The sequence below is a fragment of the Amblyomma maculatum genome, chromosome 4 (assembly GCF_055883805.1).
Source record: "Amblyomma maculatum isolate TAMU_Amacu chromosome 4, ASM5588380v1, whole genome shotgun sequence".
NCBI lineage: Eukaryota > Metazoa > Arthropoda > Arachnida > Ixodida > Ixodidae > Amblyomma > Amblyomma maculatum.
The window spans coordinates 20,118,379-20,142,505 of NC_139347.1; the positions used below are offsets into that span (position 1 = coordinate 20,118,379).

General features: G+C 48.3%; 1 protein-coding gene and 23 non-coding genes across 24 annotated transcripts in view; 23 read left to right on the forward strand and 1 right to left on the reverse strand.

The window, feature by feature from the left end:
- Positions 1–24,127, reverse strand: part of LOC146190400 (acid-sensing ion channel 2-like) — a 130,740-nt gene that overhangs the window by 25,590 nt on the left and 81,023 nt on the right. The gene's annotated exons all lie outside the window — the stretch shown is intronic.
- On the forward strand, positions 2,128–2,200 carry TRNAV-CAC (transfer RNA valine (anticodon CAC)). Its single transcript has one exon. It is a non-coding gene; the product is annotated as a tRNA-Val (tRNA).
- Positions 2,294–2,366, forward strand: TRNAV-CAC (transfer RNA valine (anticodon CAC)). Its single transcript has one exon. It is a non-coding gene; the product is annotated as a tRNA-Val (tRNA).
- TRNAV-CAC (transfer RNA valine (anticodon CAC)) lies at positions 2,462–2,534 on the forward strand. The gene has a single exon. It is a non-coding gene; the product is annotated as a tRNA-Val (tRNA).
- TRNAV-CAC (transfer RNA valine (anticodon CAC)) lies at positions 2,634–2,706 on the forward strand. The gene has a single exon. It is a non-coding gene; the product is annotated as a tRNA-Val (tRNA).
- Positions 2,807–2,879, forward strand: TRNAV-CAC (transfer RNA valine (anticodon CAC)). The gene has a single exon. It is a non-coding gene; the product is annotated as a tRNA-Val (tRNA).
- TRNAV-CAC (transfer RNA valine (anticodon CAC)) lies at positions 2,977–3,049 on the forward strand. Its single transcript has one exon. It is a non-coding gene; the product is annotated as a tRNA-Val (tRNA).
- On the forward strand, positions 3,143–3,215 carry TRNAV-CAC (transfer RNA valine (anticodon CAC)). Its single transcript has one exon. It is a non-coding gene; the product is annotated as a tRNA-Val (tRNA).
- TRNAV-CAC (transfer RNA valine (anticodon CAC)) lies at positions 3,311–3,383 on the forward strand. The gene has a single exon. It is a non-coding gene; the product is annotated as a tRNA-Val (tRNA).
- On the forward strand, positions 3,481–3,553 carry TRNAV-CAC (transfer RNA valine (anticodon CAC)). The gene has a single exon. It is a non-coding gene; the product is annotated as a tRNA-Val (tRNA).
- TRNAV-CAC (transfer RNA valine (anticodon CAC)) lies at positions 8,688–8,760 on the forward strand. The gene has a single exon. It is a non-coding gene; the product is annotated as a tRNA-Val (tRNA).
- Positions 18,772–18,844, forward strand: TRNAV-CAC (transfer RNA valine (anticodon CAC)). Its single transcript has one exon. It is a non-coding gene; the product is annotated as a tRNA-Val (tRNA).
- On the forward strand, positions 18,942–19,014 carry TRNAV-CAC (transfer RNA valine (anticodon CAC)). Its single transcript has one exon. It is a non-coding gene; the product is annotated as a tRNA-Val (tRNA).
- TRNAV-CAC (transfer RNA valine (anticodon CAC)) lies at positions 19,114–19,186 on the forward strand. The gene has a single exon. It is a non-coding gene; the product is annotated as a tRNA-Val (tRNA).
- TRNAV-CAC (transfer RNA valine (anticodon CAC)) lies at positions 19,285–19,357 on the forward strand. Its single transcript has one exon. It is a non-coding gene; the product is annotated as a tRNA-Val (tRNA).
- TRNAV-CAC (transfer RNA valine (anticodon CAC)) lies at positions 19,456–19,528 on the forward strand. The gene has a single exon. It is a non-coding gene; the product is annotated as a tRNA-Val (tRNA).
- TRNAV-CAC (transfer RNA valine (anticodon CAC)) lies at positions 19,618–19,690 on the forward strand. Its single transcript has one exon. It is a non-coding gene; the product is annotated as a tRNA-Val (tRNA).
- TRNAV-CAC (transfer RNA valine (anticodon CAC)) lies at positions 19,790–19,862 on the forward strand. The gene has a single exon. It is a non-coding gene; the product is annotated as a tRNA-Val (tRNA).
- On the forward strand, positions 19,961–20,033 carry TRNAV-CAC (transfer RNA valine (anticodon CAC)). The gene has a single exon. It is a non-coding gene; the product is annotated as a tRNA-Val (tRNA).
- Positions 20,123–20,195, forward strand: TRNAV-CAC (transfer RNA valine (anticodon CAC)). The gene has a single exon. It is a non-coding gene; the product is annotated as a tRNA-Val (tRNA).
- TRNAV-CAC (transfer RNA valine (anticodon CAC)) lies at positions 20,285–20,357 on the forward strand. Its single transcript has one exon. It is a non-coding gene; the product is annotated as a tRNA-Val (tRNA).
- Positions 20,456–20,528, forward strand: TRNAV-CAC (transfer RNA valine (anticodon CAC)). The gene has a single exon. It is a non-coding gene; the product is annotated as a tRNA-Val (tRNA).
- TRNAV-CAC (transfer RNA valine (anticodon CAC)) lies at positions 20,627–20,699 on the forward strand. Its single transcript has one exon. It is a non-coding gene; the product is annotated as a tRNA-Val (tRNA).
- Positions 20,798–20,870, forward strand: TRNAV-CAC (transfer RNA valine (anticodon CAC)). Its single transcript has one exon. It is a non-coding gene; the product is annotated as a tRNA-Val (tRNA).

Genomic DNA, 24,127 nt, shown 5'->3' on the forward strand with positions numbered 1-24,127 from the left:
CTTTCGCTACATCGCACATTGTGCTAATACCCAAGACAAATGATCCAGAGAAACGACTGTTGGTGGGGTCATATCGACCGATTAGCCTCACCAATGTTGACTACAAGGTATATATGAAGGTTTTAGCAAAAAGACTGCAAAGCGTAATAAAAAAAACTGGTTGGGTCTCATCAAACGTGCGGCATCAAGGGTCGATCCATTGCCACGAATATACATGTCGCAAGAACCGTACTAGAATGTGTTGATGCACTCGGTGGTCAGATAGCCATGATGCAGTTAGATTTGGCGAAAGCCTTTGACCGTGTTTCTCACGAAATTCTGTTTTCCATTTTGGAGCATTCTAACCTTGGTGACGTCATAGTGGAGGGTGTTAAAATGGCGTATGCGAACCGCACGACCCGTATTATAGTGAATGGTGAACTGACTGACAGCATCGCAGTACGTTCATCGGTAAGGCAGGGCTGCCCGCTCTCACCCCTGCTGTTTGCACTGTATTTAGAGAAACTTTGCTTGGCTATCATTGATAGCGATCGCATTTTAGGGTTCAAGCTGCAATCAGCACACGTGAAAATGCTAGCATATGCTGATGACATAGCAGTGTTTTGTGCAACTAGAAAGAGCACCTGTGAAGCCACGGGTGTCGTCCAAACATTTTGTGATCAAACCGGATGTAAGATCAATTGGGAGAAAAGCTCTGGGTTTTGGCACGGTGATTGGGACGTGACACCTGATTTCTTCTGTAAGCTGCGATGGTCTGCTCTCCCAACACGATATCTAGGCGTGCCTTTAGAATATTATCAAGATCCCAACGTGCACTGGATGGAAGAAACATCCAGAGCGAAAGAAAAAGCGGATGCCTGGCAAGGAAGGCAACTCTCAATGTTTTCGCGCGCTTCTATTTGCAATGTATTTCTTATTTCGAGGCTGTGGTACCTCATGAATGTGTTGTGTCTCACGAACCTCAATTCAGAAAATGCACCGCGTTTTTGCTGTTTTTATTTGGGCATCCACATGGGAAAAAACCGCCCGGACGAATTTGTTTATTTCTGTTAAAAGGGGCGGGCTTGGCCTTGCACATCTGTTCTTGCGTCAGGTGGTTTCGAGATTTATATTCCTCCGTGATCAAAAAGATACCTTTCTAAGAACTCTGATGCAAGTGCGATTACAGCGGCTGCTCCCTGAATGGATAGTGTCATGTGAACGCATGCCTGGTACTGTGACTGGCTACCTGCGCGAGGTTTTTTTTTTTTTCGTGCAAGTTGCTTGAAGTGCGGTTTTCTTTTGATTACCTTTATAATGTTCATAGGAAAAAACTGTATAAAGATCTCATTGACGTGATGCTGCCGGTGCCTTTTTACCGGGCATTACACTGTGGAGGCCCAGGGCAGGACGTTTTGAAAAGAGTTAAGAAGATGCCCGTGAGGCCATCTGCTAAAACGTTCCTTTTCAAACTTCACTCTAATACGCTCCCTGTTAAAACCTGGCTGAATGAAAAAGGTATCTTCGTCCCATGGACAACAAATTGCCTGTTGTGCAAAAAACCGGAAACAATTGAACACGTTTTCCTACAGTGTTGGGATGCTGTCTTTCTATGGGACGTCCTCCAAAGGACAATTAAAAAGGAGCTTCCATTAACTCCTTACGGTATAAGATTCTTACCAGTGCAGAACGATGATGCACCTTATGATTTAATTATGCTTCTTGGCCTCCATAGTTTGTGGAAAACACGAATGCAGGTACGTCATGCAGCTATAGATACACGATCTGCGCGTGAAAACTTTATTGAAAGTGCTGTTTATGTATGCGAAACTTTCAGGAGGCAGCAGGATCCACCACAATGGCATTGTCTGTTTGATGAGTTGGTGCACTTGAAAAGATTTTAGCCACGTACGCGTTAGCTCGAGTGTAGTTGAAGTGTTTTATCATGTGTATTTTTGTTTTGTGTTTCACGGCAATAAAGAAAAAAAAAAAGTGGTTATCACGTGCGCCTCACACGCGCAAGGTCCCCGGTTCGATCCCGGGCGGAAACAAATTTTTTTTATTTGCTGCGCGACATGAGCGTGTTTTTTTTTTACCTCCTGCTGCATAACCATGGGAACGCATTTTAGACCTGGGTCCATATCCCCCGTTTCCGTGGTGTAGTGCTTATCACGTGCGCCTCACACGCGCAAGGTCCCCGGTTCGGTCCCGGGCGGAAACAAATTTTTTTTATTTGCTGCGCGACATGAGCGTGTTTTTTACCGCCTGCTGCATAACCATGGGAACGCAGTTTAGATCTGGGCCCATATCCCCCGTTTCCGTGGTGTAGTGGTTATCACGTGCGCCTCACACGCGCAAGGTCCCCGGTTCGATCCCGGGCGGAAACAAATTTTTTTATTTGCTGCGCGACATGAACGTGTTTTTTTTTACCGCCTGCTGCATAACCATGGGAACGCATTTTAGATCTGGGCCCATATCCCCCGTTTCCGTGGTGTAGTGGTTGTCACGTGCGCCTCACACGCGCAAGGTCCCCGGTTCGATCCCGGGCGGAAACAAATTTTTTTTATTTGCTGCGCGACATGAGCGTGTTTTTTTTTTTTACCGCCTGCTGCATAACCATGGGAACGCATTTTAGATCTGGGCCCATATCCCCCGTTTCCGTGGTGTAGTGGTTATCACGTGCGCCTCACACGCGCAAGGTCCCCGGTTCGATCCCGGGCGGAAACAAATTTTTTTTATTTGCTGCGCGACATGAGCGTGTTTTTTTTTTTTTACCGCCTGCTGCATAACCATGGGAACGCATTTTAGATCTGGGCCCATATCCCCCGTTTCCGTGGTGTAGTGGTTATCACGTGCGCCTCACACGCGCAAGGTCCCCGGTTCGATCCCGGGCGGAAACAAATTTTTTTTATTTGCGTCGCGACATGAGCGTGATTTTTTTTTACCGCCTGCTGCATAACCATGGGAACGCATTTTAGATCTGGGTCCATATCCCCCGTTTCCGTGGTGTAGTGCTTATCACGTGCGCCTCACACGCGCAAGGTCCCCGGTTCGGTCCCGGGCGGAAACAAATTCTTTTTATTTGCTGCGCGACATGAGCGTGTTTTTTACCGCCTGCTGCATAACCATGGGAACGCAGTTTAGATCTGGGCCCATATCCCCCGTTTCCGTGGTGTAGTGGTTATCACGTGCGCCTCACACGCGCAAGGTCCCCGGTTCGATCCCGGGCGGAAACAAATTTTTTTATTTGCTGCGCGACATGAACGTGTCTTTTTTTACCGCCTGCTGCATAACCATGGGAACGCATTTTAGATCTGGGCCCATATCCCCCGCTTCCGTGGTGTAGTGGTTATCACGTGCGCCTCACACGCGCAAGGTCCCCGGTTCGATCCCGGGCGGAAACAAATTTTTTTTATTTGCGTCGCGACATGAGAGTGATTTTTTTTTACCGCCTGCTGCATAACCATGGGAACGCATTTTAGATCTGGGCTCATATCCCCCGTTTCCGTGGTGTAGTGCTTATCACGTGCGCCTCACACGCGCAAGGTCCCCGGTTCGATCCCGGGCGGAAACAAATTTTTTTTATTTGCTGCGCGACATGAGCGTGTTTTTTTTTTTTTTTACCTCCTGCTGCATAACCATGGGAACGCATTTTAGATCTGGGCCCATATCCCCCGTTTCCGTGGTGTAGTGGTTATCGATTCTGCTTCCGGCCACGATAGCGAACGGGCGCAGGATGCAGGGCTGCTCAGGAGCGGCTTCAGCGGCCATGTCAGGCCGCGGTAACAGGACTGCTGAACAGGATGGTACTTATCAGGTTGTTTTGCCTGCACTGCCAACAGGTCGGTTTGTTTTGAATACGGTTTTTTTGCACGCCGATATCAGGGCCCGCCCTTACCGGGTGGAAGATTTCCGCGACGCGTTGGCACAGCATTCGCTGATCCCCGATGTTGTTGCGATGGGGGCGTATCGGATGAGCCACGTCTGGGCTGTCACTCTCAAGGATCCTGAAGCGGTGGCCAAGCTTGTTAGTGTCGGTGAGTTGTGTATGAAAAACGGTCGCTGCTTGGTAATTGACCCGGCCAACCAGGACGTGCGACTGAAACTTCACTGGCTTTTACACAACGTGCCAGACGAGGATGTGCGTGCTGCCTTTACGCCGTATGGAAAGGTGTTGGAAGTTACAAGGGAGCGCTGGCGTGTGAAAGGTATGGTAGAAAAAGGCTCAACTACTAGACTTGTCACGCTTAAGTTGAAAGCTTGCGTGAAGCTGGATGACCTGCCACATCAGTTGAACGTTAGCGGTGAGCTGGCGCTCGTTGTTGTGCCAGGCAGACCTCCCTTGTGCCTACGCTGTCGGAGCACGGGTCACATCCGCAAGGAGTGCCGGGTTCCTCGCTGCGGAACCTGTCGACGGTTCGGTCATGAAGACAGCCAGTGTGCACGTACCTACGCAAGCATTGCCGGACCTGGGACCAGCGAGGACAAGTCCGAGTTGATAATGGATGAGGTGGATGCGGAGGAGGCGGCCGACATTAGAGGACAGTCAACGAAACAGGACGCGCCTTCCATGACGGTTTTAACTAAGCATAAGGTGACGGTCTCAAGTGAAAAGAATGAAACTCGGCACGTCTCGCACGTTGCATCGCAGGACCAACAGGACCACGAAAGCGCGTCAAAGGAAGCGGCAGAAGACGTAATCAAGTTTTCTGACGGTGAGGAGCATCCGAGTACTGAGCCTCCTTGCACTGATGCCATGGATGTTGGACCGGAGACAGCGGCCTTAATTGCCTCAAAACGTCCACACGAGGAAAGCTTCGAGGAGACTCAGCTGCCAGGCGGCGTTTGTGGTGAGCCGCCGCCGAAAACTGCGGGCATCCGAAGATCGACTTTGAGACCGAAGCCCAACTTCTCTGCCGACACGCGGCAGGCGGGGAAACCGCCTCCGTAGGTTTTGTGGTGTCCTGAACGATTTGTGGGTCGGCTGCCTGCCGACCAGCGTCAGGACATTCTTCAACCAAGCGGGGCGTGTGTGAAAAAAAAAAAATGAAAAACGGTGCTTGGACTTCGTTTGAATGCAGCCCGACGTTCTGCAGGGAGGACAATACGTGCACACATATGCCGCTCTTCTTCAGAAGCAGAGGCCACGCAACCAAGAAGGTAGGCACCATGCGGGTACGGGCGGCCCTTTCTAACACATGACTCTCAAGCTTAATTCGGCGTTACACGTAGCCACTTTGAATGTCAGAGGGCTGGGAGCGAGAAGGCGACAATGCCAGCTCAGTCGCCTCCTTTTAGATAATGATATAGATATAGCAGCTGTGCAAGAGTCAAAGATTGAGAGCCAAGAAAGTACTGACCGTATGGTGGCTTCTTTTCAAACAAACTTTTATGTGTTTGTATGCCATTCTGTTGGTGTATCGGGTGGATGCCTTTTATTTATACGTAACACGCTGGGAGTAAGCGTAGAGTCCGTTTTTGCCTGTCCAAGCGGTCGGCTTTTGGTTACCGATTTTACCTACTCTAATTTATGCTGGCGCATTGTGTGTGTGTATGCTCCCAATTCAGGATGTGAGCGTGAATTGTTTTTTTTAGTCTATTGAGGTGTGGTTGAAGGTCGACAAAATCTTTCTTGTACTTGGTGACTACAACTGTGTGTGCGCAGCTGTGGACCGAGCGGCGAAGTGTAAACCTCGAAGAGACAGAAGCTCCGAGCTGTTGAATGCACTTGTGCATGAGTATTGCCTTGAGGATGTTGGTAGTTTGTTCTCCACTGGAAACCAGCCAGAGTTCACGCACTTTCAGCGAGATAGCCATGCTAGATTGGACAGGGTCTATGCCTCGGTAGATCTTGTTTCCCTATGTACTGCATATGAGGTCAATCCTGTGTCTTTCAGCGATCATTGTCTCGTGAGTGCAGTGTTTGGACGCAAAGGAAAGAAATCGCGCTTTAACTGGTACCTATGGAAACTGAATGCCAAACTTCTTGCCAATGAAGACTTCCTTACGGAAGTTAAGACCGAGTTTGAAAATCGTCTTGCTATGCGACCAGTAAGTTTTGTAGAGGAATGGGACAGCTTCAAAGAGTGGGTCAAATTCAAATCCATAGAAAAGAGCAGTAAGGTGCGGCATAAAGAGAAAGAAAATGAACTGAATGAACAACTCCAGTTTTGTTTGAGCATGGAAAGTTCTGTGCCAGGGCATTTCGCCAGTAAAATACGAGAGATAAAAAGTGAGTTGGAAACAATCGACCGCGAAAGATACACAGCGGCTGTCATACGTGCAAGGGCTGAAAAACTTTGGGCAGGAGAAGTGCCGACAAAACGAGCGCTAGCAGACGAGAAAAGATACGCCTGCCAGAAAGAAATAAGGAGTATAAGGTATGCCGGCCATATCACAGAAGATGCTAAAGATATTCAGCGTGCGGTAGCAGAGCACTTCAAAGAACTGCTTAGCGCTAAGCTTGAGACTGTAGGCGGCTTTCGAACAGATTTTCTAAGACTGATGCCTGCACTGGACGACGAAAGTAAAGCGCGCCTAGAAACACCGATAACGTTGCAGGAGATAGTATCTGCAATAGATGACCTGACAACTGGGAAGGCCCCTGGGCCGGATGGTCTAAGCGCTGCCTTCTTTAAAACTTTTCAGCAGTATGCGGCTCAGTTTATGCTCTGTGTAATCACTGAAGCTTATGAACGTAATACTGTCCCATTGTCTTTCTCTACATCGCACATTGTTCTAATACCCAAGACAGATGATCCGGAGAAACGACTGTTGGTGGGGTCCTATCGACCGATTAGCCTCACCAATGTTGACTACAAGGTGTACATGAAGGTTTTAGCAAAACGACTGCAAAGCATAATAAAGAAATTGGTTGGGTCTCATCAAACGTGCGGCATCAAGGGTCGATCCATTGTCACGAATATACATGTCGCAAGAACCGTACTAGAATGTGTTGATGCACTCGGTGGTCAGATAGCCATGATGCAGTTAGATTTGGCGAAAGCCTTTGACCGTGTTTCTCACGAAATTCTGTTTTTCATTTTGGAGCATTCTAACCTTGGTGACGTCATAGTGGAGGGTGTTAAAATGGCGTATGCGAACTGCACGACCCGTATTATAGTGAATGGTGAACTGACTGACAGCATCGCAGTACGTTCATCGGTAAGGCAGGGCTGCCCGCTTTCACCCCTGCTTTTTGCACTGTATTTAGAGCCACTTTGCTTGGCTATCATTGATAGCGATCGCATTTTAGGGTTCAAGCTGCGATCAGCACATGTGAAAATGCTAGCATATGCTGATGACATAGCAGTGTTTTGTGCAACTAGAAAGAGCATCTGTGAAGTCACGGGTGTCGTCCAAACATTTTGTGATCAAACCGGATGTAAGATCAATTGGGAGAAAAGCTCTGGGTTTTGGCACGGTGATTGGGACGTGACACCTGATTTCTTCTGTAAGCTGCGATGGTCTGCTCTCCCAACGCGATATCTAGGCGTGCCTTTAGATTGTTATCGAGATCCCAACGTGCACTGGATGGAAGAAACATCCAGAGCGAAAGAAAAAGCGGATGCCTGGCAAGGAAGGCAACTCTCAATGTTTTCGCGCGCTTCTATTTGCTATGTATTTCTTATTTCGAGGCTGTGGTACCTCATGAATGTGTTGTGTGTCTCACGAACCTCAATTCAGAAAGTGCACCGCGTTTTTGCTGTTTTTATTTGGGCATCCACATGGAAAAAAACCGCCCGGACGAATTTGTTTATTTCTGTTAAAAGGGGCGGGCTTGGCCTTGCACATCTGTTCTTGCATCAGGTGGTTTCGCGATTTATATTCCTCCGTGATCAAAAAGATACATTTCTAAGAACTGTGATGCAAGTGCGATTACAGAGGCTGCTTCCTGAATGGATTGTGTCATGTGAAAACATGCCTGGTACTGTGACTGGCTACCTGCGCGAGGTTTTTTTTTTTCGTGCAAGTTGCTTGAAGTGCGGTTTTCTTTTGATTACCTTTATAATGTTCATAGGAAAAAACTGTATAAAGATCTCATTGACGTGATGCTGCCGGTGCCTTTTTACCGGGCATTACACTGTGGAGGCCCAGGGCAGGACGTTTTGAAAAGAGTTAAGAAGATGCCCGTGAGGCCATCTGCTAAAACGTTCCTTTTCAAACTTCACTCTAATACGCTCCCTGTTAAAACCTGGCTGAATGAAAAAGGTATCTTCGTCCCATGGACAACAAATTGCCTGTTGTGCAAAAAACCGGAAATAATTGAACACGTTTTCCTGCAGTGTTGGGATGCTGTCTTTCTATGGGACGTCCTCCAAAGGACAATTAAAAAGGAGCTTCCATTAACTCCTTACGGTATAAGATTCCTACCAGTGCAGAACGATGATGCACCTTATGATTTAATTATGCTTCTTGGCCTCCATAGTTTGTGGAAAACACGAATGCAGGTGCGTCATGCAGATATAGATACACGATCTGCGCGTGAAAACTTTATTGAAAGTTCTGTTTATATACGCGAAACTTTCAGGAGGCAGCAGGATCCGCCACAATGGCATTGTCTCTTTGATGAGTTAGTGCAATTGAAAAGATTTTAGCCGCGTACGCGTTAGCTCAAGTGTAGTTGACGTTTTTTATCATGTGTATTTTTGTTTTGTGTTTCACGGCAATATAGAAGAAAAAAAAATAGTTTTGGGCCCATATCCCCCGATTCCGTGGTGTAGTGGTTATCACGTGCGCCTCACACGCGCAATGTCCCCGGTTCGATCCCGGGCGGAAGCAAATTTTTTTTATTTGCTGCGCGACATGAGCGTCTTTTTTTTTTACCGCCTGCTACGTAACCATGGGAACGCATTTTAGATCTGGGCCCATATACCCCGTTTCCGTGATTCCACTTCCGGCCACCACTGTGAACGGACGTGTTGTCATGTGCTCCTACGGAGCTGTGTTAGCGGCTCAGCCGAGCCGCGGAAACAGGTTTACTGCTGAAGATAACGACACAGGCTACGAAGTTTCTGCCCCACCTCCCAACAGGTCGTATTGTTTTTAATACCGTATTTTTGCACGGCGATGTTCGAGCGCGGCCGTATAGGGTCGATGACTACAGGGATGCCCTGGCCCGTTTGGAATTGCTATCCGAGGTTTGTGGCCTTGGGAGCATTTCAAATGAATCATGTGTGGGCAGTCACGTTTAAGAACACGGAAGCCGTTAAGAAAGTGCTTGCTGCCGTTAGCATGACGGTGAAGGAGCACCGGTGTCTCGTGATTGACCGCAACAAGCAAGAGGTTCGCGTTAAAGTGCACTGGGTCCTACACAACGTAACTGATGAAGAAGTGCGTGCGGCCTTCCTTCCGTACGGCGAGGTGACCGAGTTGTCGAAGGAGCGCTGGCGTGTGCACGGCGTCACAGAAAAAGGGTCAACGACCCGTGTACTAAGCCTGAAGCTCAAATCCAAAGTGACAGTTGAAGATATACCTCACCAACTGCGAATAGCCGGTGAACCTGCACTTCTGGTTGTAGCTGGGAGGCCCCCGCTCTGCCTCCGCTGCCTAGGGAAAGGCCACATTCGCCGCGACTGTCGGGTACCTCGGTGCTCGCGCTGTCGCCGGTTTGGTCACGACGAAAGCGAGTGTGTACCTACGTACGCAAGCAAGACCGGGCCTGGAAGGAACATCGATATGACTGAGCACGTTATGGACGAGGTGGAGGCCGAGGAAGCATCAAGGGCAGCTGGAGGCAAAGCAGCAACCGTCGAGAAGAGCACGCAGCCTTCAAGTGTTGGGCCTAGCGGCACAACTCCGCCCGAGACACCTCCAGTACCGCAACACGTCTCCGAGGAAAAGACGAGCCAAGAAAAGCAGCCGCCTACTCTCAGAGCCCCTGCTGGCTCACTTGACGAATCTCACGTCGAACACCCCCATAATGATGTCTCATTGGAAGAGGCTGCTGTCACTGCCACAAAACGCGCTTACCTCGAAACTGTGAAAGATGACCGACAAACTGATGGAGCACCCGCGGAGGAGCCGCCCACCACGGCGGTAATGACGCGACGGTCGCCCTACAGGCCAAGACCAAATATTCCACCAGACATACGACTTGCGGTAGAGGCGCCTGAATAGCGCTTCTACAGCTGTAATGCGCTGCCGTCGGTTTCCGGATCAGCGTGCCATGGTGGAGACGATATACCATGGAAGGGAACTGTGAGCTGGACCGTCAAACTTTGGCCATGGACTGTGAAAGTGCGTGTGATCGTTGCGAGGCGGTGCGCTTTGTGGAGTTCCAACACGCGGAACCCCCTTCAGCGCCACGGTACTCAGAGGTGAGCACTACGCGAGCAGTGGGTGCCTTTAAAAATGAACAAAAGATTCAACTGCCACTACGCGTAGCCACGCTGATCGTGCGTGGACTGGCGGCGAGGAATCGCCAGTGTCAGGTCAACCGCCTCTTTTTAGAAAATAAATTGGATATAATCGCATTACAAGAAACTAAGATTGAGAGCGAGGAACACACAGATCGCATGGTTGAAATTTTTCGGTCCCGATACAATGTCTGCGTATGTCACGCGGTTGGAAAGTCCGGAGGTTGCGCGTTATTTTTGAGAAATAATCTTGGAATTGGGAATGAAACCATTGTCACATCCGAAGAGGGTCGGTTACTGGTTGTCGATTTCACCCTTTCTGGATGCTCTTGGAGAGTGATTTGTGTGTATGCCCCTAACAATTACAAGGAACGTGTTGGTTTTTTTGAAAAGGTCAAAGTGTTTTTGAACTGCGAGAGAAGCGTCGTTTTGATGGGTGATTTTAACTGTTTGCATGCCAGAGGATCGAGTGCCGATCACCCCTGTGCGTGATCAGAGTGCGCAGTATCTCGATGCAATAATTCAAGAACACGACATGGAAGATCTGGGCTGGGTGTTGCTTCAAGGCTCGCAGCCATGTTTTACGCACTTCCAACGCGGTAGCAATGCAAGACTAGATAGAGTATACGCAAGCATAGGATTTGTGACAATGTGTTCCAACCATGAAGTGAAACATGTTTCTTTCAGCGATCACAGTCTTGTTATTGTAAGCTTTGGGAAGAAACATAGTAGGACTCGTTTCAACTGGAAACTTTGGAAATTTAATGTTAAAATGCTGGAGGATGAAACCTTCGTTAAACAAATTATAGACTTAACCAAAATGCCTTGCGTCAAATCAGCAAGCTGCGCAGATAAGTGGGAAAATTTTAAGAACACAGTCAAGATGAAAGCGATAGAACGAGCAACTATCCTTCATCAAAGCGAAAAGAAACGAGTCAAAGAATTGGAGTGCAAATTAGACTTTTTGACAAGTATGGAAACAGTAGTGCCCGGTTTGTACATAAAAGAAATCCGAGAAGTCAAAAGCCAGCTAGGAGCTCTGGAGGCAGATAAGTACCGAGCGGCTGTGATAAGGGCGCGCGCCGAAAAGTTGTGGGCTGGTGAAGTGCCGAATAAGCGTGCATTGTGTGATGAAAGAAGATATGCAGCACAAAATGAAATTCAACACATCCGCTACCGCAACAGAATAACGACCGACCGCGAAGAAATCGAGCAGGCGTTTGTTGAGCATTACAAAGGACTGATAGGGAATGACAGAAGCGCAAAGGGCAGTCTGTGGGACGAATTTTTGCACCTCATGCCTCGATTAAACGAAGAGAAACGTGCGCGCTTAGAACAACCTATTAGATTAGAGGAAGTTGAGAAGGCTATTGAGGACCTGCCAAATGGGAAAACACCAGGACCTGATGGGTTAGGGGCTGCTTTCTATAAAAGATTCAGAGAAGAAGTCAGCCCGCTGCTATACGATATGATTGCAGAAGCATACAATGTAAAACAAATGCCACCTTCCTTCTCTACTGCCCACATTGTGCTTATCCCCAAAACATGTGACCGAGAAAAAAAACTGTCTGTGGGGGCTTATCGCCCGATAACCCTCACAAATGTCGACTATAAGATCTATATGAAGATTCTTGGCAAACGTTTACAGAGTGTCATCACGGACCTAGTTGGACCGCACCAAACGTGCGGAGTGAAAGGGCGTACCATCTGCACAAATGTGCACATCGCTCGAAGTATCCTTGAGTGCTGTGATGTCTTCGGTGGCCGAGTTGCAATGGTTCAGCTAGACCTGTCGAAGGCGTTTGATCGCGTGGCGCACGATGTCTTGTACTCAGTTTTGGAACATAAAAATGTGGGCAGCATAATACAAGACGGGCTTAAAATGGTTTACAGCAGCTGTAGAGTTCAAATAATTGTCAATAAGAACCTGTGTGAACCCATCTCTCTGCGGTCCTCTGTACGGCAGGGATGCCCGCTTTCACCATTGCTTTTTGCACTTTACCTTGAGCCCTTCTGTTTAAGTCTTATTAACAACGACCGAATAAATGGCTTCAGGTTTCAGTCATCTAATGTTAAAATTCTTGCGTATGCGGATGACATTGCTGTATTCTGTAGTGACCGCGACAGTGTACAAGAAAGTGTTGACGTCGCCAAGCGGTTTTGCCAGCAAACTGGATCTGAGATCAATTGGGAAAAGAGTGTTGGCTTTTGGCACGGAAGCTGGGGAATTACACCACCGTTGTTCGCGAATCTGCAGTGGACTAACATGCCGTCGAGCTACTTGGGTGTGCCTCTCGAGCACTATAAAAAGAGCGCAGATTACTGGAACGAGACAACGTCAAAAGTGAGCGAGAAAGCAAGGGCATGGCAAGGACGAGACTTGTCAATGTTTGCGAGAGCAACAGTATGCAACATTTTTTTAATTGCCAAAGTGTGGTATGTTTTGCAGTTTCTGTCTATGTCGCGTGTAAATGTGCAAAAAATGCATAGGGTGTTTGCTGTGTTTATTTGGAACTCAAGTTGGGAGAGGGTCAGAAGAACCAATTTGTTTCGAACAGTTCAAGATGGTGGTCTGGGTCTCGCGCATTTGTTTGTTCGCCAGGTTGTGTCCCGTTTTATGTTTATGAGGGATCAGAAGGACCCCTTCCTGCGCTCAATGATGCAGGTGCGTCTGAGCAGGGCTCTTCCTGATTTTATAGTGTCCACTGTGAGATTGTCAACTTGTGGCGCTAGAGGTTATTTGAAAGAAGTTGTTGACTCGGTGCAATTTCTGAAGGTTCGGTTTTCACAAGAGTATCTCAGCACTGTAAAGAGGAAAAGACTGTACAAAGATCTTATAGATCTAATCATGCCAGTGCCTCTGTACCGTATAATAAACTCTGGAGGCCTAGGTCAAGATGTTCTTAAAAGAATTAAAAGGATGCCAGTTAAAGCAAGTACAAAAACATTCTTTTTCAAACTGCACACAGGTACCTTGCCGGTTAAGACATGGCTATCTGACAAAGGCATTTTTGTACCATGGACAACGTACTGCTTGCTGTGCAAAAAGCCAGAAACCGTTGAACATGTATTCATTGAATGTTGGGACGCGATCTTCCATTGGGATGTCCTGCAACGTACACTAAAAAAGGAACTACCTTTAACACCGATTGGAATCCGCTACTTACCAACAGACACAGATGACACAGGTGTCCCTTACGACATGATTATGCTCCTCGGCCTCCATAGTTTATGGAAAACGCGAATGGCGGTGCGCAATGCAGATGTAAACGTCCGAACTACAAAGGAAAACTTTGTGGAAAGTGTATGTTATATACGTGATGTGTACCGAGTGCAGAAAGACCCACCAGCGTGGATGTGTGTGCTTGACGATTTAGTTCAAATCAAGTCATTTTAACTTTTGACCGGCTGAAGCAGCCGGGGTGCTTTTAACAATGTATCGTGCTTGTCTCAATAAAAAGGTATTAAAAAAAAAAAAACCGTTTCTGTGGTGTAGTGGATTCCACTTCCGGCCACCGAGCGTGACGGACGTGATTATCATGGGCTCCCAAGGAGCGGATTCAGCGGCCCAGCTGGGCCGTGGTATCAGGAGCACGGAAAGGCCTACCAAGGATTATGAACTGGTTCTACCGCATCTGCCTACAGGTTCGAGTGTTTTACATACTGTTTTTTTGCATGGCGACATAAAAGCCAGGCCGTACCGGGTGGAGCACTTTCGAGACTCCCTCGCTCGTCTTTCACTGCTGCCGGAAGTGGTTGCCCTCGGGGCATACCAAATGAATCACGTGTGGGCGGTAACGTTTAAAGGTGAAGAGGCGAAAGCGAAGATTTTGGAAGCCCAAGCTATTGAAGTAAAGGAGCACCGCTGCGTGGTCATTGACCCCTGTAACCAAGGCATCAGGTTGAAGCTTTTCTGGCTGCTTCACGGCGTGCAAGACGATGACGTGCGAGCGGCGTTGGCAGCTTTTGGAAAAGTTACGGAAATTTCAAGAGACAAGTGGAGAGTGCAAGGTTGTGTCGACAAGGCTTCAACGACACGAACGGTCACGCTGAAGCTCAAAGTGGGCGTTACCATCGAGGACCTGCCGCATCAGCTTCGGGTCGCCGAGGACGTCGCACTCGTCCACGTCCCAGGCAGAGCCCCGCTTTGCCTCCGGTGCCGCGGGAAAGGACATATACGTCGTGAGTGTCGTGTGCCGCGCTGCGGGCTGTGTCGTCGCTACGGCCATGACGAGTCGCAGTGTGTGCGCACGTATGCCAACGTTGCAGGCCCCGTGCCGAGTGAAGTGGCAGGCGAGCACTTGATGGACGCAGTGGACGCCGAGGAAGCGAGCAGTGGAATCACTGAGGAGGCAGAACAGAACGGACAGTCCTCTGAAAAGACCCCTGCCCCTAAAGAACACTGTGAATCAGAGTTGATAGTTCCGTTGCCGAATGTCGCTGGGACCGAGACACCCACGAAAGAAAACGGCAATGCCAGTGCAGCAAGCCCAGCGTCGGCTACGCAACACAGTGAGGAACAGGGGGACACTGAAGCTGAGATGCCAGCTGCTTCTACCTTGCCTGTGAAGCGGGTGCACGAAGACAGTGTCAACGAGGAATCAACCCAAGGAGGAGCGGAAAGCGGACAGCCTCCACTGAAGGCAGCCCCCCTTCGCCGGGCGTCCTTCAAGCCAAGGCCAAACGTGCCCCCAGACCGGAGAACTGTGTCACCTGTGCCTCCGCCATAGCGGGGGTACCCTTTCCGGTCGAGACGTTACAAGCCCGGTCCATGATCGGGAGCAGCGCTTGGAACGACGGACGGACTCGCCAAAAAGGAAGAATGGTCATCCCGTGCAACAGATCAACCGCAATGCTGTCTTTCTGCAAAAGCGATGTGAGTGATATATGTTTCGCGATATATAATTTCTTGAGATGGCGACGAATTTAACCACTAGCTTGCGCGTAGCCACGCTAAATGTGAGAGGGCTGTCAACGCGTCGGAGACAACTGCAGCTTAACCGCATTCTGCTGGAAAATGAAATTGATGTGCTAGCAGTTCAAGAGAGCAAAATGGAAAGCGAACAACAAACAGAGAAAATGGCTGAAATATATCGTTCTAGATATAGTGTTTGCGTTTGTCATGCGGTTGGAAGATCGGGTGGATGTGTCATTTTCATTCGAAATTGCATAGAGTGTGTGCAGTCTGTGTTCTCGTGTGAGAGTGGGCGGCTATTGATATGTGATTTCACTTTTTCTGGATTGGACTGGAGAGTGATCTGCGTTTATGCGCCGACTAGAACGTTTGAGCGGGAAGAGTTTTTTCACTATATGAAATCCTTCCTAATACATGAGAGGCGTGTTCTCCTGCTTGGAGACTTCAACTGTGTCTGTAGACCGGAAGATAGAACAACAGACCGTGTCCTTCGTGACAAGAGTGCAGAGTTACTTACTGACATTGTTATTGAGGCAGAGCTTGAAGATGCTGGCTGTATAATGACGCATGAAGGCCAAGCAAAGTTCACGCACTTTCAAGGTAGCTGTCATGCAAGGTTGGACCGAATATATGTTCCCATTGATTGTGTGCCCTTGTGCTCGGAATATGAAACACTTCCCATGAGCTTTAGTGACCACTCCCTCGTAATGATTACTTTAGGCATGAAAAGTAAGGCAACAAAGTTCAATTGGGAGCTATGGAAATTTAATGAAAAACTGCTGCTGGATGAAGAGTTTACCACTAAAGTTAAAGAATATATTAGGCATATGTTACAAAATGACTCTAATTTTATACAAGCATGGGAGCAGTTTAAGTGCGAGATAAAGATAGCTGCTATTGACCGAGCATGCACTCTCCGACGTAAAGAAAGAGAACAAGAAAAAGAACTTCGTAGCACAGTTGAATACATGCTTAGCATGGAGAGCGTTAAGCCTGGCTTGTTCGCCCAAGATATAAAAAAGATAAAAACCAAACTTGAGGTTATAGACGAAGAGAAGTATCGCGGTGCGGTGATAAGGGCACGCAGCGAAAAATTGTGGCTCGGAGAGACGCCCACGAAAAGGGCACTTAGTGACGAAAAAAGGTACGCAGTGTCAAAAGAGATAAAAGAAATCTGCTATCAGAACGTAGTTACCTCGGGAAAAAAAACGATTGAACGGGCGTTTGTAGAATTTTACAGCGAATTGTTTAGCCTGAAAACACCGGACATTGAACGCTTCAGAAAAGACTTTCTTTCGCTGATGCCAAGAGTAGAAGACGAAGTGGCGCAGACACTTGAAGCAAGTATTACTTCCGAGGAAATTGAGGCCGCTATCGGGGAATTAAATTCCAATAAGTCACCCGGACCAGATGGTCTTGGTGCTGCCATATACAAGGCCTTTCCAACTGAAATGGCTGTTTTACTGGAAAGAGTTATTAGTGAATGCTACGAAAAGAACGTACCTCCTCCGTCTTTTCGAATGTCACACATTGTACTAATCCCGAAAACAGATGACCATGTTAAGCTTCAGTCTGTAGCGTCTTACCGTCCTATAAGTCTAACGAATGTTGACTATAAAATTTACATGAAAGTATTAGGACGACGACTCCAAAGTGTAATTACTTCTCTTGTAGGCCCACATCAGACATGCGGTATAAAAGGAAGGACCATTTTTACTAACATACACGCAGCAAGGAGTGTACTCGAATGTTGTGACGCGATGCATGACCACGTAGCCATGATGCAAATAGACCTCCACAAAGCATTTGATAAAGTGGTACATGAAATTTTGTTCTCTGTTTTAGAGTATGTCAATGCTGGTTCCGTGATTACAAAGGGCGTGAAAATGGCTTACGAGTGCTGTTCAGCGAGACTGGTCGTGAATAAGCAGTTAACTGATCGTATACCTGTTCAGTCGTCAGTAAGGCAGGGCTGTCCTCTGTCTCCCCTTTTGTTTGCGCTTTATCTGGAGCCTTTCTGTCTAAGATTGCTTACAAGGCCAAACATACGCGGTTATAGATTTTTTCAAAGTGAAATTCGGGTTTTGGCATACGCGGACGATATTGCGGTTTTTTGTACTGACCATGAGAGCGTGCAAGAAGTTGTAAAAGAAGCCACTGCCTTTTGCACTGCAAGTGGAAGTGAAATTAGTTGGCCAAAGTGTTTAGGATTTTGGCACGGAAACTGGCAATACGCGCCTGAACTGTTCTCCAGTATGCAATGGACAATAACGCCAGGCAATTACCTTGGTGTGCCACTAAAGCACTACCGTGAAAGCAAGGAATGTTGGGCCGGTGAAGTTGAGCAAGTGAAAACCCAAACAAACAAATGGGGAGGACATAACTTTTCTATGTTCGCAAGAGCTACCGTTTGCAATATGTTCCTAGTTGCAAAAATTTTTTACATGCTGCAAGTGTTATCTATGTCAAGAATCTCTGTTCAAAAACTGCATAGGGTATTTGCCACGTTTGTGTGGGCTTCAACATGGGAGCGTACCAGTCGATGCAATCTTTTTCATACGGTGCATAACGGTGGACTAGGCTTGTCACATTTATACTTAAAGCAGATTGTAACAAGGTTCTTTTTTTTGCGCGAACAAAGCGATGTTTTTCTTAGAACGGTAATCCAAGTGCGATTGCGTGATTCACTGCCGGAATATGTAGTTTCGACTATGTCTACAGGGACAATGGCTCTAAGTGCTTTTCTTCGCGAAGTTGTCGCGTCCTTCCAAATAGTGAAGGCGAGATTTTCAAATGAGTATATGTGTACTGTTACGCGAAAACGGCTGTACAAAGATTTATTGGAAACCTTTTTACCTGTGCCTCTTTATCGCGCTGTATATGCTTTGGGTCCGGAGCGGGACGTGTTGAAGAGAGTGAAAAGAATGCCCATCAGATCGTCCGCTAAATCTTTCTTTTTTCAATTGCATACCGGCACTCTTCCGGTGAAGCCATGGCTGGAAAGCAAAGGCCTTTTCGTGCCTTGGTCTGCTGACTGTTTAATTTGCAAAAAGCTGGAAACCATAGAGCATATTTTCCTTGATTGTCACGATGCGGTTTTTTTGTGGGACGTGCTACAACGCACTATTAAAAAGGACTTACCAATAACGCCGTTTGGCATACGCTACCTTCCATGCGGCCAGCCAGGAGAAGTGCCCAGTGATTTATTGATGGTCTTGTGTATGCACAGCATATGGAGAACGCGGATGGATGTTCGCCATGAGCATTTTGTCGTACACCCAGCCCATCAATACTTTGTTGAAAGTGTAATGTACACGCGTGATGTTTTCGGAGGGCAATCTGAACCCCCGGAATGGCTGCCAGTCTTGGACAAGCTCATGTCACCTTATCCATTCTATCACAAGAAACCTGTAAGAAAGTGACTTGTGTTTTTAATTCCATGCGACTTTTCATCGTTTTTTGTAGTTGCCAAGTCGGTAATAAAGAAAAAAAAAAAAAAAAAAAAAAAAAAAAAAAAAAGTTTCTGTGGTGTAGTGGTTATCACGTGCGCCTCACACGCGTAAGGTCCCCGGTTCGATCCCGGGCGGAAACAATTTGTTTTTCATTGCTGCGCAATGTGAACGTCTTATTTTTTCTACCGCCTGGTTCGCAACCTTGGGAGCGCATTTTAGATCTGGGCCCATATACCCCTTTCCGTGGTGTAGTGGTTATCACGTGCGCCTCACACGCGCAAGGTCCCCGGTTCGATCCCGGGCGGAAACAATTTGTTTTTCATTTGCTGCGCAATGTGAACGTCTTATTTTTTCTACCGCCTGGTGCGCAACCTTGGGAGCGCATTTTAGATCAGGGCCCATATCCCCCGTTTCCGTGGTGTAGTGGTTATCACGTGCGCCTCACACGCGCAAGGTCCCCGGTTCGATCCCGGGCGGAAACAATTTGTTTTTCATTGCTGCGCAATGTGAACGTCTTATTTTTTCTACCGCCTGGTGCGCAACCTTGGGAGCGCATTTTAGATCAGGGCCCATATCCCCCGTTTCCGTGGTGTAGTGGTTGTCACGTGCGCCTCACACGCGCAAGGTCCCCGGTTCGATCCCGGGCGGAAACAATTTGTTTTTCATTGCTGCGCAATGTCAACGTCTTATTTTTTCTACCGCCTGGTGCGCAACCTTGGGAGCGCATTTTAGATCAGGGCCCATATCCCCCGTTTCCGTGGTGTAGTGGTTATCACGTGCGCCTCACACGCGTAAGGTCCCCGGTTCGATCCCGGGCGGGTTTTTCATTGCTGCGCAATGTGAACGTCTTATTTTTTCTACCGCCTGGTGCGCAACCTTGGGAGCGCATTTTAGATCAGGGCCCATATCCCCCGTTTCCGTGGTGTAGTGGTTATCACGTGCGCCTCACACGCGCAAGGTCCCCGGTTCGATCCCGGGCGGAAACAATTTGTTTTTCATTTGCTGCGCAATGTGAACGTCTTATTTTTTCTACCGCCTGGTGCGCAACCTTGGGAGCGCATTTTAGATCAGGGCCCATATCCCCCGTTTCCGTGGTGTAGTGGTTATCACGTGCGCCTCACACGCGCAAGGTCCCCGGTTCGATCCCGGGCGGAAACAATTTGTTTTTCATTGCTGCGCAATGTCAACGTCTTATTTTTTCTACCGCCTGGTGCGCAACCTTGGGAGCGCATTTTAGATCAGGGCCCATATCCCCCGTTTCCGTGGTGTAGTGGTTATCACGTGCGCCTCACACGCGTAAGGTCCCCGGTTCGATCCCGGGCGGGTTTTTCATTGCTGCGCAATGTGAACGTCTTATTTTTTCTACCGCCTGGTGCGCAACCTTGGGAGCGCATTTTAGATCAGGGCCCATATCCCCCGTTTCCGTGGTGTAGTGGTTATCACGTGCGCCTCACACGCGTAAGGTCCCCGGTTCGATCCCGGGCGGGTTTTTCATTGCTGCGCAATGTGAACGTCTTATTTTTTCTACCGCCTGGTGCGCAACCTTGGGAGCGCATTTTAGATCAGGGCCCATATCCCCCGTTTCCGTGGTGTAGTGGTTATCACGTGCGCCTCACACGCGCAAGGTCCCCGGTTCGATCCCGGGCGGAAACAATTTGTTTTTCATTGCTGCGCAATGTGAACGTCTTATTTTTTCTACCGCCTGGTGCGCAACCTTGGGAGCGCATTTTAGATTAGGGCCCATATCCCCCGTTTCCGTGGTGTAGTGGTTATCACGTGCGCCTCACACGCGTAAGGTCCCCGGTTCGATCCCGGGCGGAAACAATTTGTTTTTCATTGCTGCGCAATGTGAACGTCTTATTTTTTCTACCGCCTGGTGCGCAACCTTGGGAGCGCATTTTAGATCAGGGCCCATATCCCCCGTTTCCGTGGTGTAGTGGTTATCACGTGCGCCTCACACGCGCAAGGTCCCCGGTTCGATCCCGGGCGGAAACAATTTGTTTTTCATTGCTGCGCAATGTGAACGTCTTATTTTTTCTACCGCCTGGTGCGCAACCTTGGGAGCGCATTTTAGATTAGGGCCCATATCCCCCGTTTCCGTGGTGTAGTGGTTATCACGTGCGCCTCACACGCGTAAGGTCCCCGGTTCGATCCCGGGCGGAAACAATTTGTTTTTCATTGCTGCGCAATGTGAACGTCTTATTTTTTCTACCGCCTGGTGCGCAACCTTGGGAGCGCATTTTAGATCAGGGCCTATATCCCCCGTTTCTGTGGTGTAGTGGTGAATTCTACTTCCGGCCACCGAGCGTGACGGACGTGTTCATCATGGGCTCCCAAGGAGCGGATTCAGCGGCCCAGCTGGGCCGTGGTATCAGGAGTACGGAAAGGCCTGCCAAGGATTATGAACTGGTTCTGCCGCATCTGCCTACAGGTTCGAGTGTTTTACATACTGTTTTTTTGCATGGAGACATAAAAGCCAGGCCGTACCGGGTGGAGCACTTTCGAGACTCCCTCGCTCGTCTTTCACTGCTGCCGGAAGTGGTTGCCCTCGGGGCATATCAGATGAATCATGTGTGGGCTGTAACGTTTAAAGGGGAAGAGGCGAAAGCGAAGATTTTGCAAGCCGAAGCTTTTGAAGTGAAGGAGCACCGATGCGTGGTCATTGACCCCTGCAACCAAGGCATCAGGCTAAAACTTTTCTGGCTGCTTCACGGCGTGCACGACGATGATGTGCGAGCGGCGTTGGCGGCTTTTGGAAAAGTCACCGAAATATCAAGAGAAAAGTGGAAGGTGCAAGGGTGTGTCGACAAGGCTTCAACGACACGAACGGTCACGCTGAAGCTAAAAGTGGGCGTGACCATTGAGGACCTGCCGCATCAGCTTCGGGTCGCCGAGGACGTCGCACTCGTCCACGTGCCAGGCAGAGCCCCGCTTTGCCTCCGGTGCCGGGGGAAAGGACATATACGGCGTGATTGTCGTGTGCCGCGCTGCGGGCTGTGTCGTCGCTACGGCCATGACGAGTCGCAGTGTGTGCGCACGTATGCCAACGTTGCAGGCCCCGTGCCGTGTGAAGTGGCTGGCGAGCACTTGATGGACGCAGTGGACGCCGAGGAAGCTAGCAGTGGAATCACTGAGGATGCAGAGCAGAAAGAACAATCCTCTGAGAAGACCCCTGCTCTGAAAGAACACCGTGAATCAGATTTGATAGTTCCGTTGTCAAATGTTACTGAGACCGAGACACCCACGAAAGAAGACGGCAATGCCAGTGCTGCAAGCCCAGCTTTGGCTACGCAACACAGTGAGGAACAGGGGAACACTGAAGCTGAGATGCCAGCTGCTTCTACCTTGCCTGTGAAGCGGGTGCATGAAGACAGTGTCAACGAGGAATCAACCCAAGGAGGAGCGGAAAGCGGACAGCCTCCACTGAAGGCGGCCCCCCTTCGCCGGGCGTCCTTCAAGCCAAGGCCAAACGTTCCCCCAGACCGGAGAACTGTGTCACCTGTGCCTCCGCCATAGCGGGGGTACCCTTTCCGGTCGAGACGTTGCAAGCCCGGTCCATGATCGGGAGCAGCGCTTGGAACGACGGACGGACTCGCCAAAAAGGAAGAATGGTCATCCCGTGCAACAGATCAACCGCAATGCTGTCTTTCTGCAAAAGCGATGTGAGTGATATATGTTTCGCGATTTATAATTTCTTGAGATGGCGACCAATTTAACCACTAGCTTACGCGTAGCCACGCTAAATGTGAGGGGGCTGTCAACGCGTCGGAGACAACTGCAGCTGAACCGCATTCTGCTGGAAAATGAAATTGATGTGCTAGCAGTTCAAGAGAGCAAAATGGAAAGCGAACAACAAACAGATAAAATGGCTGAAATATATCGTTCTAGATATAGTGTTTGCGTTTGTCATGCGGTTGGAAGATCGGGGGGATGTGTCATTTTCATTCGAAATTGTATACTGTGCGTACAGTCTGTGTTCTCGTGTGAGAGTGGTCGGCTTTTGATATGTGATTTCAGTTTTTCTGGATTGGACTGGAGAGTGATCTGTGTTTATGCGCCTACTAGAACGTCTGAGCGCGAAGAGTTTTTTCACTATTAGAAATCCTTCCTAATACATGAGAGGCGTGTTCTCCTGCTTGGAGACTTCAACTGTGTCTGTAGACCGGAAGATAGAACAACAGACCGTGTCCTTCGTGACAAAAGTGCAGAGTAACTTATTGACATTGTTAATGAGGCAGAGCTTGAAGATGCTGGCTGTATACTGACACATGAAGGTCAAGCATTGTTCACGCACTTTCAAGGTAGTTGTCATGCAAGGTTGGACCGAATATATGTTCCTATTGATTGTGTGCCCTTGTGCTCGGAATATCAAACACTTCCCATGAGCTTTAGTGACCATTCCCTCGTAATGATTACTCTAGGCATGAAAAGTAAGGCAACAAAGTTCAATTGGGAGCTATGGAAATTTAATGAAAAGCTGCTGCTGGATGAAGAGTTTACCACTAAAGTGAAAGAATATATTACGCATCTGTTGCAAAATGACTCTAATTTTATACAAGCATGGGAGCAGTTTAAGTGCGATATAAAGATAGCTGCTATTGACCGAGCATGCACTCTCCGACGTAAAGAAAGAGAACAAGAAAAAGAACTTCGTAGCACACTTGAATACATGCTTAGCATGGAGAGCGTTAAGCCTGGCTTGTTCGCCCAAGATATAAAAAAGATAAAAACCAAACTTGAGGTGATAGACGAAGAGAAGTATCGCGGTGCGGTGATAAGGGCACGCAGCGAAAAATTGTGGCTCGGAGAGACGCCCACGAAAAGGGCACTTAGTGACGAAAAAAGGTACGCAGTGTCAAAAGAGATAAAAGAAATCTGCTATCAGAACGTAGTTACCTCGGAAAAGAAAACGATTGAACGGGCGTTTGTAGAATTTTACAGGGAATTGTTTAGCCTGAAAACACCGGACATCGAACGCTTCAGAAAAGACTTTCTGTCGCTGATGCCAAGAGTGGAAGACGAAGTTGCGCAGACACTTGAAGCAAGTATTACTTCCGAGGAAATTGAGGCCGTTATCGGGGAATTAAATTCCAATAAGTCACCCGGACCAGATGGTCTTGGTGCTGCCATATACAAGGCCTTTCCTAATGAAATGGCTGTTTTACTGGAAAGAGTAATTAGTGAATGCTACGAAAAGAACGTACCTCCTCCGTCTTTTCGAATGTCACACATTGTACTAATCCCGAAAACAGATGACCATGTTAAGCTTCAGTCTGTAGCGTCTTACCGTCCTATAAGTCTAACGAATGTTGACTATAAAATTTACATGAAAGTATTAGGGCGAAGACTCCAAAGTGTAATTACTTCTCTTGTAGGCCCACATCAGACATGCGGTATAAAAGGAAGGACCATTTTTACTAACA